Raw genomic sequence first — 17,500 nt, 5'->3', positions numbered from 1 at the left:
TCTCTCTCTCTCTCTCCCTCTGTCTCTCTCATATGCATGAAAGCTCTACTTCGTTAGCAATATTGCTGAAGGCGAGACACATTCAAAATATTTCTGCCGAATCGGTCGTTCATAATAATTAATTAACTCGTGGCAGAAGCCGTCGTCATCTGTGTTTTGTAAATAAATACTTGGATTTTTGTTCTACGGCCCAGAAAGGTATCGAGGGTGTGACAAAGGTTGTTTACCAGTCGCTCTAGATGATGTTGTTCTAGATTGTTCTGGCGTAATCTAGAACAACATTTCTAGACCAACAACGAGAACATCTGTCGCTGTAGAGGTGTTGATGTACTAGCGCCTGTCGCTCTAGAGGGGTTGTTGTTCTAGATTGTTCTGGCTTAATTTAGAACAACGCCTCTAGAACAGCAACAACACCTCTAGCTCAACAGCAACATTTGTCGCTCTAGAGTTGTTGATGTTCTAGTTTGTGTTGGTAGAATCTTGAAAAACATCACCTCTAGAACAACACTACTTGTCGCTCTAGAGACGTTGTTCTAGATTGTTCTGGCATAATCTAGAACAACATCTCTAGAACAACAACACCATCTGTCTCTGTAGATGTGTTGTTGTTCTAAATTGTGTTGGTAGAATCTAGAACAACAACACCTGCTGCTGTAAGGGTGTTGTTGCTCTAGATCGTGCTGGCATCATCTAGAACAGCAACAACTACACCATCTGTCGCTCTAGAGACTAACTTATTGTTTTAGATTTTTCTGGCGTAATCTAGAATAAGAACACCTATTGCCTTGGAGGTGTTGTTGTTCTAGATTTGTCTTGCATAATCCAGACTAGCTGTACCTCTAGAACACCCACAACAACGCAGCCTCTCGCTCTAGAGGCGCCGTTTTCCTAGATTGTGCCAACATAAGCCAACGATCATCTACGTTGAACGATGACAACAAAGCGGGAATGAGACGTGAAATGTGGTGTGGTATTACCGTAGAGATTTTGGTAGTTGTTTATAGTAGTATACATTTAGCGACTAGAAAAACCAAACGCCCCTAGCGACTCTTGCCGGGTTTGACTGGTGCGAAATAATAAGAGATATTTGTTATCAGGTAGAATAAAACACTTCTTAATGTTAGGGTTGCTTATTATGCTATGACCTTTATTATGTTTTTGAAGGTATTTGTGAATTCACTTTTAAGGGGTTATCTCTTAGTTATTATTTGTACGTTACACGTATGTATTTGTATTTAAGTATATATATATATATATATATATATATATATATATATATATATATATATATATATATATATTATAGTGTTGTACGTGTATGTTTCTCTTTTTAAACAAAATACCATTTAACCTAACGAGGGAAGTTCAAAAATATAGAAGAATGTTCTGTGTTTGTTGACGTTAGGCATAACGACGTATCATCAAATAACAAACATTAGGTAGTCATAAAGGGATTCAAATGCTTTACAAATAAGATAGATGGATGTTTCAATTCCTTTGATGTCAGAGAGAGAGAGAGAGAGAGAGAGAGAGAGAGAGAGAGAGAGAGAGAGAGAGGTATATCCGTGGGATGTTTAGTTGGATATAATTGTGGTTTTTCATGATCCGAATAAAATAGAAAATTTTTATATACCTATACGTAAAACAAAATGTTGGTAATATTTTTCAAGATTTCCAAATGCCTTAAGAAAAGAAATAATCGAGTTACCTTCAAGAGAGAGGGACGTAGAAATACTATTTTGTATGATTATGTAATAAAGGAATAGATACTAGATTAAGAGAGCATTAGAATAATGAATTTAATCTTTATTCAGTAGAGAATTGACTTTGTTCAAGCACGGGAAGTATAACTTTTATTAGGATTGATTAAAAAATACACAGATATTCAATTTCATATGGTTCTTAGATGGATATATTGATAAATAAATAGATTAATAAATGGATTATTCATTCTGTAGTGAAGCAACTTTGACCAAGCCATGAAAAGTCTAGCCTTGACGAGGAGCGAGTAAAAAAATAAAAAAACACACACACACACACACAAAGGACGAACAGCAACACAAACCGTTTCAAATACTACGGTTGGTCTCATCTTTATCAAAACTCGTATGAGCGTTTCTTCTTTACAAAAACCTCCATAATGACGGAGGAATCGCGCGTTCGCAGTATATCACGAAAATGGTCAATTTCATTCTGCCTGTTTGACAAAACAGAAAAATCCTTGGCGCCTGCCTGGGCCGAGTCGAACTCATTCTCCCATTTAGCAGTATTTCCTGAGGCCGGCCCAATTTAGAGCGATGCAAATTGATTCAAGCCAATTTGCTGGATGAAACTGAATTTGCTGACACTGGCATATCGGAACGTGTAAATGCGAAAGTGCCATTTCAAAACAGATAAACGAATTTACCTAATATCGTAAAATGGACGACTTTTCCGGCGTTGTTAAACTCCAAGTGCAAAAGGGGTTAAACGCAGTTTGAGTGGAAGCGTCGCCTATAATCCAATTAATGCAGAAAGTCCGATATTATAAAAGAGTATTTTCGATTTGCAAAAATTGTTTTTCTTCTGTTTCTGGTTTCCAACTGTTATTCAGCTGTAACTGCGTTTAGGAAATGGACAATAGCCATGTTGTCGTTTACTAAACAATTGAAGGCTTAGACGTTTCAATTTAGAAATATTACGCAGAGGTAAATTTTTTTTTATCTTTGGTATTCTGAACTTCCAATTGCTTTTCAAATTGCATCCAGCATTTTCAAGGTATAGTTCATCACCTCACATTCGCAAGTTAAAATTCTAAAGCTTATTTATTCGTGGAAGTTAGATTAAAAATATTATATATTCCTGATCAACAGGTTTTTTTTTTATTGATAAAGCATAAAAAAATTAATAAAAAAAAACTACAAGTCAAAAACTAAAATATTACTGACTTATTTAAATCTTAGCATAACAGGAAAGGAGATAATAAAAATTAATTTTGCAGGATTTTCATGATTTCTTTAATACACGACAGCATAAAAAAATCAAAATATGGATTATATTGTATGAGAAGTGAAAACAAGTCTCAGAATTTCGATTATATTTTTTGAGAAGTGAAAAATTAAAGTCTAAAAATTTCAATGATGTTTCTTGAGAAGTGAAAATTTTAAGTCTCAAGTTTTTTATAATATTTTTTGAGACGTGAATAATTTAAGTTTGAAAATTTTCATTTCGACTATATTTTTTGAGAAGTGAAAATATTAAGTCTAAATTTCTTTTATATTTTTTTGAGAACGGAAAAATTTAAGTCTCAAAATATGATTATATTTTTTGAGAAGTGAAAAACTCAAGACTCAGAATTTCTATGAAATTTTGTGGGAAGTGAAAAATACGAGACTCAATATTTCTATTGTATTTTTTGAGAAGTGAAAAGTTGAAGACTCAAAATTCGATTACTTTTATTTTTTTTGAAAAGTGAAAAAAATTTTTGTCTCGAAATTCGACCCTCGCACAGTCACGCGAATGCTCAAAACGATTCCCGTTTTCTGTGAGCAAACACCGAGGTGGGGGGGAGGTTGGGGGGGGGGGGATGCGTGTGAGGGGAGTTTGGGGGGGAGGGGGGTGTTAACCAAATAGAAATAAAGCCGCCTGAGAGATTCATAACCCTTCGAATGAAAGGTGACCCTGACTGTATTTCCTTGTCGCATTTCCTGCTCTTTGTTCCCAAGTAATAAAGGAATCATGTCAATAGTTGCATTTCCTGGGAAATGTCTCTTGAATTAGCTACGTCTCCAAGGAAATAATCGTGAATTAGTCATACAGTATTTTCAGGAAAATGTCTTGAATTATTTATACTGTATTTTCAGGAAAATATCTTGAATTATTTATACTTTCAGGACAATATCTTGAATTATTTATACTGTTTTTTCAAGAAAATATCTTGAATTAGTTATAGTGTATTTTCAAAAATATATCGTGAATAAGTTATTCTGTATTCTCAGGAAAATATCTTGACTTGTTTATACTGTATTTTCAATAAAATATCTTCAATTAGTTATAGTGTATTTTCGAGAAAATATCGTGAATTAGTTATTCTGTATTTTCAAGAAAATAACTTGAATTAGCTATAGTGTATTTTCAAGAAAATATCTTGAATTAGTTATTCTGTATTTTCAGGAAAACATCGTGAATTAGTTATTCTGTATTTTCAAGAAAATATCTTCAATTAGTTATACTGTATTTTCAAGAAAATATCTTGAATTAGTTATGGAGTATTTTCAGGAAATCATCTTGAAATATTTATACTGTATTTTCAAGAAAATATCTTGAATTATTTATACTGTATTTTCAGGAAAATATCTTGAATTAGTCATACTGTATTTTCAGGAAAATATCCTGAATTAGTCATACAGTATTTTGAAGAAAATATTGTGAATTAGCTATGTTTCCTTGGAAATATCATGAGTTAGTTATACCTATCGTCTTTTCAAGAAAATATCTTCAGTTAGTTATCCTGTAATTTCAGGAAAATATCTTGAATTAGTTATATTTTCAAGGAAGTATCTTTAATTAGTTATACTGTATTTTCAAGAAAATATCTTTTATTAGTTATGCTGTATTTTCAGGAAAATATCTTGAATTAGTTATATTTACAAGGAAATATCTTGAATTAGTTATACTGTATTTTCAAGAAAATATCTTTTATTAGTTATGCTGTATTTTCAGGAAAATATCTTGAATTAGTTATACAATTTTCAAGAAATATCTTGAATTAGTTGCATTTTCATGGAAGTTTCTTTAATGACTTATATTTCCAGGTAAATATCTTGAATGATATTTTCAAGAAAATATCTTGAGTAGTATTTTTAAGGAAATATCTTGAATTAGTTGGACTGTATTTTCAAGAAAATATATTGAATTAGCTACACTGTATTTTCAAGAAAACTTCTTGAAATAATTCTATTCTCAAGAAAGTATCTTGAATTGATTATATTTTCAAGAAAATATCTAGAAATAATTGTATTTTCAAGAAAGGATCTTGAATTAGTTATATTTTCAAGGAAATATCTTGAATGCATGATTCCAGAAAGTATCTTGAATTAGTTGCAATTCTAAGAAAATATCTTGAATTTGGATCGTCGTTCTAATTCGTCTTTTCAGGTCTTGGAATTTTATTTTACCTGAGAAAAATTTCAGATTAAAAGGTGCAGTCAGTCAAAATGAATTTCGTATGGGTCTACACAAATTGATCTCCCTCTCGTTTTCATTTCACCTTATAATTTATCCATCTCACTTTTCATGTCGTATGTTTTTCACGTTGATTAGGAAAGGACTCGTTGTTTTTATGAACTAAAACATTTTTAGCATATTTATTAGAAAGAAAGAACTAACGCCACGAAAATCCTTATGAAGAAGAGACACTAATCCTCTTGGACTGCAGTCACTTATCTCTGGTTTTATTTTGGCATAATATGATGATATAATATGCGCGCGGTCGAATCCTATGTTTATGGGAGGACATCGTGTAAAGTTGCCATTTTTCTTATCCTGAAGGTCCTTCAATTCATGTATTAAGTCCTTAATGTAGAGGACGATTTCCTATAAGTAAAACTGTAATGATGTACCGACATGAATCTGCGTGGGATTGATAATTCCTCTCGTTGAAAGATGCAGAATATTTCAAATTGGGATGAGTTCCAGGAGATGTCTGTAGAAACACTTTGGAAATATGAAATATATATATACACACACACGCACGCACACACACATACACTGCAGAATAGCAAAATTATTCTCAGTGAAATTACGTGGAATGTATTGGTTGTATTGATTTTCAAAATACGTACAATGCAAAATAACAAAATCAATCTTCGTGAATTTACGTGAGAATGTTAATTATATAGATTTTTAAAGTTTGTTCGTTATAATGCAAACTTGTATGTTGCACAGTCAGACTCCGTTACGGTGACAGTTCACAGTGGGAGTTGATAAGATATATTCGTTATGTTTGTCATAATATATTCAATATTTACATTTTACTGACTTACTAAACGGGAGGGCTTAAGATTATATTCGTTATATATTTTCTTTATATATTCATCTTTACATCTTACCCACGAGGGGGGAAGGGCCTCCAGTGCACAGCAGACATTAATAAAGGCTATTTGCAGCAACCCCTTTCATTCCTTTTACTGTACCTCCATTCATATTATCTTTATTTCCATCTTGCTATCCACCGTCTCCTAACAACCATTTCATAGCGCAACTGCTTTGAGGTTTTCCTCCTGTCACACCTTTCAATTGGATCTACATACTCTCAGTGACCTCATAGGTCCCAGCGGTTGGCCTTTGGGCTCAACTCTATATTGCAGGCTTTGCATCTTAGATCCGAAATAGATACGATTATTATCTACGCTATTACCTCGAACCACTCAGTTGCACAGCCGCTGTCCAAGTCGGCCATATTATGGTCTACGGCACATCAACAAAAACACTCCCTCCCTCCCTCCCTCCCTTCTCCCTCCCTCCCTCCATCATCTCCCTCCCTCTCTCCCTCCCTTCTCCCTCCCTCCTCTCCCTCCCTTCTCCCTCCCTCCCTCCCCCCAGCTAAGCGGGAAAAGTTTCCGCATTTAAATCATTAGGAGAGCATGAATGCCACAAGGAAGTGCCGGGTGGGTGGGTGGGGGGTATGATGTGGTGGGTGGGGGGGGGGGGAGTCTGTCCTTGAGCGTTCTGTCCTTCGGGAACTTTCGGGAACATGTCACTAGAGTTCCTCTTATGAACGTGGCTTGCTCTGACCGGGAATATCCTCTAGGAAGTGGGTGACGAGGCTCTTGGTTGGTTAGATGCTCAGTTCTCGTGGTGGATGATATATTATTTTTTATATATATATATATATATATATATATATATATATATATATATATATATATATATATATAATATGGGAAGTAAATATCCTGCAATGACCTTCAGGACTGTTGTATAAGACTGTAATAGCAAGCAAATAATAATAATATTCTTTATTTGAGCTCAGGGCCATATACACGGAATATACAAAATACAGACAGTAACATACACAATCTAGATATATGAGACAACATGATAAAAAAAATGAGTAAACGGCACTTATCCACATAATAGCTAAGGTAGCATAAATGATAGTAATCATAATAATGGTAATAACAGTAATAATATTGGTGAGAAAGAAAATCCATTGAGAGTTATAACAGTTAGTGCACAGATTATATAACTTAAATTTCTATAAGAGACCTTAGGTGGTTACAGTAGTCAGGTCCAGAGGGCTAAATACGAAAATTGAATGTAAAAAGAAACTTTACCTTGATAGTAATCACAGTAATAATGGAAAAATAAAATATCAGCAATGAATATAATAATGACAAAATCTGCAGATGACATCTTGCCAATACAGAGGAAATAAATATCATAATAAGCATATCGCCAGACATTTCAGAATGTCGTCATCTAGGTAAGTTGGCAATGACGCATCAAAGGAAGGAGAATACGTTTTTGACTTACGATGCTGTGACTTAGACATCTGCCTACTCGTCGGAGACATCTTTGACTTCTTGGAAAGGCATAGCCAAATGAGCTACGTAGTTCGATTGCCGCGACTTCAAACAATTTTTTACTTTAAATTAATCTTTTTTCTTATTGAAGGATGCATATATGTCGTCTTTGAAAAGCGCCCCCCCCCCACCCCCGGCACTAATGAAATCGCGAGGAGCATAGGATTTTTTTATTTGATTTTATTTTTCCTCTTTTATTTTTCCTTTATTTTCAAAGAGTTCGAAGTCTTTGAGATTATGGGAGCATAAAGAACCGAATCCGACCTGGATTTTTAAAGGCCGGGAAAAAAGCGATGGCGACGCGAGGGTAGGGCGAGTGGGTGGGATATTTATACCTCGATTTAACCGTTTTAGTATTTTTATTTTTTATTTTTATTTTTTCGCTTGCTCTCAGTTTACCGTCGTTTCAAAAATTTCTGCCTCGTTGCCTCCTTTAGGCCGAGGGGCGTAAAGCTCTCTCTCTCTCTCTCTCTCTCTCTCTCTCTCTCTCTCACACACACACACACACGCGCACACTCTCTTTCTCTCAAGCCTGAGGACTTCCCCTGGAAAGGTAATTGTCACATGGAACCACTGCGCTCTCTCTCTCTCTCTCTCTCTTTCGCCTGAGGACCTCTCCAGGATAGGAATTTGTCACATGGAACCACTGATATCTCTCTCTCTCTCTCTCTCTCTCTCTCTCTCTCTCTCTCTTGAGGACCTTTCCATGAAAGGCATTTGTCACATGGAACCACTGCTCTCTCTCTCTCTCTCTCTCTCTCTCTCTCTCTCTCCTCTCTCTTGAGGACCTTTCATGAAAGGCATTTGTCACATGGAACCACTGCTCTCTCTCTCTCTCTCTCTCTCTCTCTCTCTCTCTCTGTTGGTAACATTAAATATTCGCAAGTATCTCTCTCTCTCTCTCTCTCTCGGTCTCTCTCTCTCTCTCTCTCTCTCACCGTTTTTATTGTTGGGGAATGAACGGAAAATAATTCTCTTTCGTCGTAAATATTTGTCGTTCGAGCCACGCCCCCTTTTTTTGGTTTAAGAGTGGGAGGAAGAAAGGCGTTCTCTCCCTCCCTCTCTCGTCTAATGTACGTGAAATGGAAAAATTTAATAATGCGATTGCGAGTCTAGTGTTCCTGGAATATTCCTGCTGTGTGCGGTGCAAGCCTTATAATATTATTTACTTCACAGGACTTAGCGAAGCTAAAGTATCATTCTTATATCGTTCGTTCATAGGCGAAGAGTGTAAGTGTTTTATTTTTTTCCAACAAAAGTTTGCAAAATTATTATTATTATTAAATTATTTATTATTAATTAAATTATTATTAATTATTATTTATTATTAATTATTATTATTAATTATTATTATTAATTATTATTAATTATTAATTTATTATTATTACTTACTTAACTATTATTATTATTATTTATCAACGTTAGATTTTCATCACAGTTTTGTGGAATGTGATCGCTGTTTGTTTGATACAATTATTAAAATCATATTTTATGCCATAATTTCTCTACGCCAATTGACTTCAGTTCAGCTAGTATACCCTCTACTAACAATTTTTTTTTCACAGTGTTACAACTTTAAAGCGTTTATACTATTTCCCTTTCAATGTTGAATGACCACATAGGTCCCCTGACTTGGCCTTTTGACCTAAATCACATATTCGAATTCCAGTTATGATTTTAATTTTGTCTTAGATCCAATGAAATTTGGCTTAAAACAACGCATTAGCTCCAATTACCATGCCACAGAATTCATTAGGAATTAGTCGTCTTTAGTGCGAAGTGATTCTGATGGTAATGAGTCAAAACTTATTAAAAAATCCTTTTCACATTTTCTCCGGCTCGCTTCGGCCAATTGTTCTCTTCTGTTTTCCCCTAATGGTTTTATGACTCAGGCTGATATTTTGGGCGAAGTCATGGAGGTCAAAGTGGCTAATGATTTATCACATAGTGAAGGGTCATTTATTGCGTCCGATCCTTGGAGGGAAGCGACAAAGGTATATCATTAGCAAAGTTAATGTTATGAAAGACTGGTTTTCAATATACCTCGGAAGAAGCTAAAGGGGTTTCATGTTGCACAAAGGTCGTCAAGCCTGCGTCCTCTACTTAATTCATTGTTGCGTTAAATTGTTTTCAACGACCAGCCCCCCCCCCTTCCTTTCCTTTCTCTCTCTCCGTTCTTCTCTCTCTCTTCATCGATCTCTTATTGCTCTTCCAATAATTCTCTCTCTCTCTCTTCGTGGGTGAATCTCAGCAAAAAATGTCAATGATTATATTTGTTAATTCAGGGTTGGTGGGTTTAAACCAAAATGGTTTTAAACAAACCCATGGTTTAAAAGCCATTCAGTAAAAAAAAACCCACCATAGATTTTCTTGGGTTTTTTATGGTTTTTTTCCTAATATTTTTTAGTCTTCATGTTTTCGCCTTTTATAAACTTTTTATTTTAGGTAAATAATATATTTTTGGCAACTTTTGGTGTTTTTTAAATCAAGTTACACCTGGATTTTCAATAAATAAAATTGGCAAAATGTAACTATCTTTGGGCAGTATAATTTGGTTTTTACGCCGTGCCATAAATAATAACATTTGATGTAACTGAAACATTATTCATACAAATTGGATACACCTCAGATAAATTAGGCGGTTAAAAGAAAATTTGTAAATTATTTTATATCTTTAATTAAAAAAAAGGGGGGGTGGAGGTTAAGTATATTAAAATAAAAAGAAACCAAATCATGTTAATACATAAGCTTTCAGAGAGAAGAGAAAGCAATTATTCATTTCAAGTTGAAATATGGTAAAAAAGGAACAATTCCAAAAATAGAAGAAAAAATTTTCCAAAAAATAAAACACCATTTAATGTTAAACGTAACAGAAATGTTAGCACGGTATATATGGAAGAAAACAAAATCAGTTATTCAACGCATCTAGTTCAAGTACCTTAGGGAGCAAAAACGACCTGGATTACAAATAAACAAGAAAAAATTTCAAAAAATAAAAAATGAAACACCAATTTGGTGGTGAATAACCAACAAATGTTAGCAAGTGGTTAAACAAAAAAAATAGAAAAATCAAGTGAAAAATCAAACTAATAAATTTCAAAGGATAAATGAATAAACTAAAAAAAGACTTGGTAAATAATACAGCGAGATAAATAAATGTTGTCTTTTTCATCCAAAAAATGCCAAATAGCCTCATGACCAAATGGCATAAATTTTTGCAGACGAAAATTGGTTTATAAAGTAAAAATTTCAAATGTCAAGGTAACCTTTGATCAACACTACAAAAATAATAGAAAAAATTAGCACCTGTTTCATGCTAAATTACTATCTTTGTTTTAAAAACTTTGGTGTAAAAAAAGCCAAAACAGATTTCCCGGCCTTTTTTTTTTTAAATTCCCAAGTCCTTGTTTTCTGAAGTTTGCAAAATACCAAACCAAAAAATAGAAAAGATTCCTCCGCCAACGCTTTGCACTAGAAAGTGAGTTTCCATTTAAGCAAACCACGAGATACCTTCTTATCACAAAAACCTGATATCAATTTTGCCCTTTTAACGCACGCACCAAACCAGGAGCAAGGGGTAAGATTGAAGAAAATGACTGAATAAAACTCAAACTTGTATGTTCAAATACAATATAGGGCCACGAATTGAATTGTTGATTATCATTAAAATTTGGCTTTAGTTTTAATACTGGGTTAAGCTCCAAAAATGAAATAAACCTAAATAAAAACCCATAAAATAAAATACCCATACTTAATAGGCACAAAAATGAAAAAAACGATAAAAAACCATATTTTCAATGGTTTAAAACCAAAAAGAAACCGAATGGTTTAAACCAAAAAAAACGCAAAAAACAAGGTTTTTGGGTTTTTTTTTAACAAAAACCATTGGTTTTTCCGCCAACGCCCTTTGTTGTTTAAATTGGTTTAAACATCAAAGGATTGTGCAATTACCGCCCTCCAGTCCTCTGTCCTGTCCTGTCCTGTCTGTTCTGTCTCTCTCTCCTCTTTTGCCTCTCTCTCTTCTCCTCTCTCTCTCTCTCTTGAAAGTGATAATAAAAGATAATAAAAATTACTTTGAAATTAGTTGTTCTTGTTTTCAATTTCTCTAATCACCTTATAGTCCTATTGCCTCTCCTCCTCTGTCTTTTCAGTTCTTTTTTTTCTTTCTTTTCACTGGACCTGGGAATAGGAGCGGGGAGGGGGGAGGGGGTTGTGGGTGGGGGGGGGGGGATGAGGTAATAGTCCGGCCTTCTTCTTTGAAGCCAGAAATCAAAGCATCTCTAACATGCAAAGCCTTCGAATTCTTTGTATAAAGGAATCGTTGGGGGCTGATGTTTTGAATAACTTTTTTTATTTTATTGCCTCTTACACTCTTATCTTTGAACGCCTTCGTCTTTTTTTTATTTTCTTATCTCTCGATTTTTCCGGCTCCTCACTCCTCAAGAAAGCTCCCCAGTGGAATGCAATTAAACCGTTCTGATTCGTCTCCCTTTTAAGTAATGCAACGGAATGCAACGAGTTCCATCAAATAAGTCATTCGGGGAAATTCATTTCCTCGCCGGATGAGGTTTGAGTCTTCGCCATTGATGCCGCCGCTGGACTGGTTTGGTTGGGATGAAACCTGAATTGTGCTGATGGTGAAACGCGTCAAGATGTCGATTCGTGAAATTAATTCCTAAGCAAAGTATTAAATTCTTCTCTCTCTCTCTCTCTCTCTCTTTGGGGGCAATATTATAAACAAATCGATGATTTGTATAACTGTTTGGCATCAACTGTATGTGACCCTCTCTCTCTCTCTCTCTCTTTTGGGCAATATCATAAACAGATCGATGATTTGTATTATATTTTGGCATCAACTGAATGTGGTGATCTCTCTCTCTCTCTCTCTCTCTCTCTCTCTCTCTCTCTCTCTCTCTCCTACTCCTGTCACATCAAAGTTACCCCAAATAATACTCGCAAATCATTTATCCTTGCAAACATTTAACTTACAGAATTGAAACTTTCCTTTCCTCGTATTATAACTATTTGTGGATTCACACAATATTCAGTTTGATCCTAATTCATTACAAACTGAATAAAAGGCTTTTCTGCTTGGCTATATAATTGCAATCAGATATCATTAAAATAGTAATATGACGAACTGGTACCCATCGGGGTACAGCAGGCGACGGTTTTATGATGCCCAACTAAAAATCGTTGGTTGTGAGAAGTCGCTGGCTTTTTCACGCCTTTGTGTCCCCCTTACGAACGCCACCAGAACAACATCTCCTTGGATAATACAGTCAGCGCCGATACCATGACATAGCCCGACCGAAACGACCGAAATCTGATCCAAAAAACGAAAGGAACCGAGATAAAAACAGATTCACGCTAGGTGGGAAAAACATAAGAACGAGCCCAAATACTCTTGCTCGCACCGAGGTTCCACCTCCATCCTGACCTCTCCTTAGACCTCCAGCAATCGGAAGGTCTTCAACAATGGCGCAGAAAGGGTTACCTAAAAGAATGGCGCAGGAAGGATTAGCTAAAAGAATGGCGCAGGAAAGATTAGCTAAAAGAATGGCGCAGAAAGGATTATCTAAAAGAATGGGACAGCAAGGATTAGCTAAAAGAAAGGCGCAGGACGGATCAGCTAAAAGAATGGCGCAGAAAGGATTATCTAAAAGAATGGGACAGAAAGGATTATCTAAAAGAATGGGACAGAAAGGATTAGCCAAAAGAATGGCGCAGGACGGATCAGCTAAAAGAATGGCGCTGAAAGGATTATCTAAAAGAATGGGACAGAAAGGATTATCTAAAAGAATGGGACAGAGAGGATTAGCTAAAAGAATGGCGCAGAAAGGATTAGCCAAAAGAATGGCGCAGTAGCGCAGGAATGACTAACTAAAAGAATGGGGCAGAAAAGATTAGCTAAAACGATGGCGCAGAAAGGATCAGCTAAAACAATGGCACAGGAAGGATTACAGGTAAGGCAGACACGCCCCCTCCTCTCCGGGAGAGTCATTTCAACCAACTTCTCCTCGGTAATGATCACCTGAGCAGCTGTTTTTTCTCTGGGGTAACAACTGATCTTTCTCTCCGGTTAAAGTTTTTGCCACCTTTTTTTTTTCGTTTTCCTTTCGCTGCAGACCCAAACTGTCTATTATATATCTCTAATTACATCTCCCGCACAGATACTGAAACCTGAGGAGCTTTGTCCGTAGATTTCCTTTCCTCCTCCTCCTCCTCCTCCTCCCCCCCCTCCTCCTCCTCCATTTTTCGGTTTCCTGATCACCCATGACAGAAGCCCAACTGTTATTCTTGTGTTTCCACAAAACTGAAGTCTCGAATTCTATGCAATGCTTACACAATAGCGCCGTCATTTTTGTCGTTCTGTTTCCATTTTCCTTCCTGGCCTTCTATTTATTTCTCTGTCAGGAAATTATCTATTTATACAGATTTTTCCCGTTTCCTTCTTCGATCTCATAATCATTTTCTATCATCTTTTAATTTGAACCTTAAGCTTTAAACGAATGACAATCCTGCCTTTCCTTTGTGATTTTCCATAGGTCAGGTTCTGTATTTCCTTTCACTTTTTTTCTTTTTTTTTTTTTTACAACGGGGTTTAACTTTAACCACTGCTACTCTTGGAGCAAGAGCCTGTGCCAATATGAAGGGGTCTTAACACAAATAGAAATAATATCCTTTTGTATCTCGTATTTGTTGAAAATGGAGCTTGTGTTCATCCCTCAAGTATCTGCATGAATTAAACAGCTTTAAAGCTTCAAAATATTCAGCATGCTGTATACTTCAGTTCACCGTGAAGGTATCTAGCTCTTTGGACCACAAAAGGAGGATTATGTAGTTGCTTTTGGCGGCGTGAAAAAAATAAATGAGGATATTATAAACAGACACAAAAACACACATTTATCGACAAAGAGCGGACGGTGATGATGTGTACCTGATTACACGAAAGTGCTTGGTAGGCTCATGTTAATATATTATCTTCCGTTGATATAATGCGTGTAAATAGATACATATTACATGAGAGTATATATAATATATATATATAATATAAATATATATATATAGATAAGAGATGTATATATACACAATAATATATAACATGTATAGGATAGATACATATATATACAGCAATGCATCATGATATATAGTATACAAAAACAACAGTTAGATACTACTTACACACACCCCCACACACACACACTAACATATATTACATTATCTATGATACTATATATAGCTATATATATATATATAATATATATCATATATATATATTTACACACCACACACACACAACACAACCATTACATATATATAACATATTATATATAATATTATTATCAGATATACATTTACATACATAGATACACATATAGAACTTAAATCTGGCTCTGCCCCACCTTGGTTCCGTATTGAATTCGAACGTAATGCATACGTGTATTGCAAATTGGAGGATAAAAAAAAACACACACACGCAAAGCAGAGCGGCGCCAGAGAAGACAAACAAATAATTATTGACACTTGAAAAATCACATTTAGTAAATTTATGTATTAAGCGTCTAATATTTCAGAAATTCTCTTCTATTATCTACGTTCAACAGTCGACATGACGCCAAATAAATCACATATACCTGGCAATTACTCTCACTTTGATTATACAATAAATAGATAAAAAAAACTCTAACGAATATTTATGTTATTGCTTTTATGTTCAAAGTTCGCTAGTTCTCGCGACCACGGTGTCAGCCTTCATATTTATGCATTGTATTTATTATGACTGGCAGTGGATTAATCCATTATATTTAGGACGTTACCTGTGTATCGATATAATGTAGCTTTATTCTAAATTGCGGTTGTGTCAGATGATTCTATTTACGAGAGAGAGAAACTCTCTCTCTCTCTCTCTCTCTCTCTGTGTCGATGCTTGCAGTTCATTTGCATATGTTCTCGGTGTCGCAAAGGATAATGAGATTCGAATCGGTGGCCAACTGGCACAAGAACCAGACGAGAGCGTCCAAGAAAACACGAGAAATGAAAGTATTCTTTTTTCTTAATTTGTTTTATTTACTCTATCAACACCAAGAACCCTATTTGTTTTATTTTCTGTTATTAATATTCAACCTGCGTCCATTCTTTACACATGATTGATTTAAACGATTATTTTTTATAAATGTCAATATTCAAAGCGGGTCCATTCGGTAAACATGATTGATTTAGCCGTCTTTTGTTTATAAAAAGCTATTATTTTATGTTATTACTATTCAAACTGTCCATTCCGTAGATATGATTGATTAAGACGTCTTTTGTTTATAAAATCAATTTTTTTCTATTGTACTATTCAAACTGTGTCCATTCCGTAAACATGATTGATTTAGACGTCTACTTTTTTATTTTGTTTACAATTGATGTAGACCAGGTCGCAAGACTTTCCTTTCGACAACCCGGTAATTAATTTTAAAAGTCTACAAAAATATTAAAGAAAAATTCTATTTTACTCAAGAGCAGTGACATTTGGTGAGAGATATTGTCTCCTTATCATCTATAAACACTGCAATTTTCAAAAGAATCTGTGCCGTAGAAGTTGTGAGGGTGGGGGGGGGGGGAGGGGGGGGGGCGTCAAAAGCTTAGCCTTCTTTTTGCCACAGGCTCTTCGCAATGATTCTCATGCAATAGAGGTACCATTGACCGAAAAATGAAATCCTGTTGATTTCGAGATCTGTCGACATTGAGGTGTTATGTTACACAGGGATCAATGCTGCCATGAAACAGTTGATGCAGAGATCACATTATTATTATTATTATTATTATTATTATTATTATTATTATTATTATTAAGAAAAAGAAGAAGACGAACCCTATTCATATGGAACAAGCCCCCTCAACAGGTGCCACTGACTTGAAATTCAAGCTTCCAAACAATAATATAGCGTTCATTACGAAGAAGTAAGAGATTAAAGAAAGAAGACACCCCACTACTTAAAAAATAAAAAAAAGAAGTTATTGAATTAACAAAGAGATAAAAATACATCTATTTAATTAAAGAATGAATACAGAATTTTACGATGATTAAACTCTTAAGTTTAACTTTTGCCAATACCGAGTTGGAGGATGCTTTTCAAACGGGCTAGGAAGCACTGGGATATTTAGAGCGTAATTTAGATGGAAATTACGGAAAAGGCTAACGATCACATATCAAGTAGAATTCCTATTACCAATAATAACATTCTCTCTCTCTCTTCTCTCTCTCTCTCTCTCTCTTCTCTCTCTCTCATAGAAACATTTAAAATACCGAAAGGCATAACAAAAGTAGACAGTAACCTATTTACGTTAAATGATTACCAGACAAGAGATAATGGATGGAAACTAGAACTGAAGAGATACAACGCATCCCATTATGGGAACTTCTTTACATATTATATGTGACACATGGAATAAACTGCCACCAGAAGTTGTAAATAACAACAGCGTGGAAGAGTTTAAAAGAAAGCTAGACAAAATCATTAGAGGGACACTAAATGAATGGTAAAACCTGCTCCTAGAGATAAGTGAGCGCACGATGTCTCCTCTAAGGATGGACTATAACAAGTCTTTGAGACATCCTAATCCTTGTAACTCCTCGTAACTCTCTGGCTATCTCAGTCCGGAAGCTATTTGCATCAGCTGCTGGCACCACGCAGTTCGATAATGAGATGCGAACCTGTTGTTCACTCTGCACAGGATCCAGGTGAGAGTGATTGAGGAGAGGCCAGACACGGAATGGCTTTTGGAATCCCTTTATTGTCTTCCTTTAAGGACTCCCAGGACCAACGGCGGCCTCGGGATGAAATAAACTGTATTTTTGCGTTTCGTTTTTCAGGTTTCCGAAATTTTCCGTTTGGGAGACGCGATTGATTTCGAGCATCAAGTTTAGCTAAAGCTTTTCTCTTGTA

At 35.3% G+C, this 17,500-nt stretch overlaps 1 protein-coding gene across 1 annotated transcript in view; it reads right to left on the bottom strand.

Moving 5' to 3' along the window:
• The window catches only part of LOC135199711 (uncharacterized), a 94,832-nt gene that overhangs the window by 57,617 nt on the left and 19,715 nt on the right, over window positions 1–17,500 (bottom strand). The window lies entirely within an intron of this gene.

The sequence above is a fragment of the Macrobrachium nipponense genome, chromosome 26 (genome assembly GCF_015104395.2).
Source record: "Macrobrachium nipponense isolate FS-2020 chromosome 26, ASM1510439v2, whole genome shotgun sequence".
NCBI classification, from domain to species: Eukaryota; Metazoa; Arthropoda; class Malacostraca; order Decapoda; family Palaemonidae; genus Macrobrachium; species Macrobrachium nipponense.
Note: the sequence above shows the minus strand (reverse complement) of the source record. Positions and strands in the feature narration are given on the sequence as shown.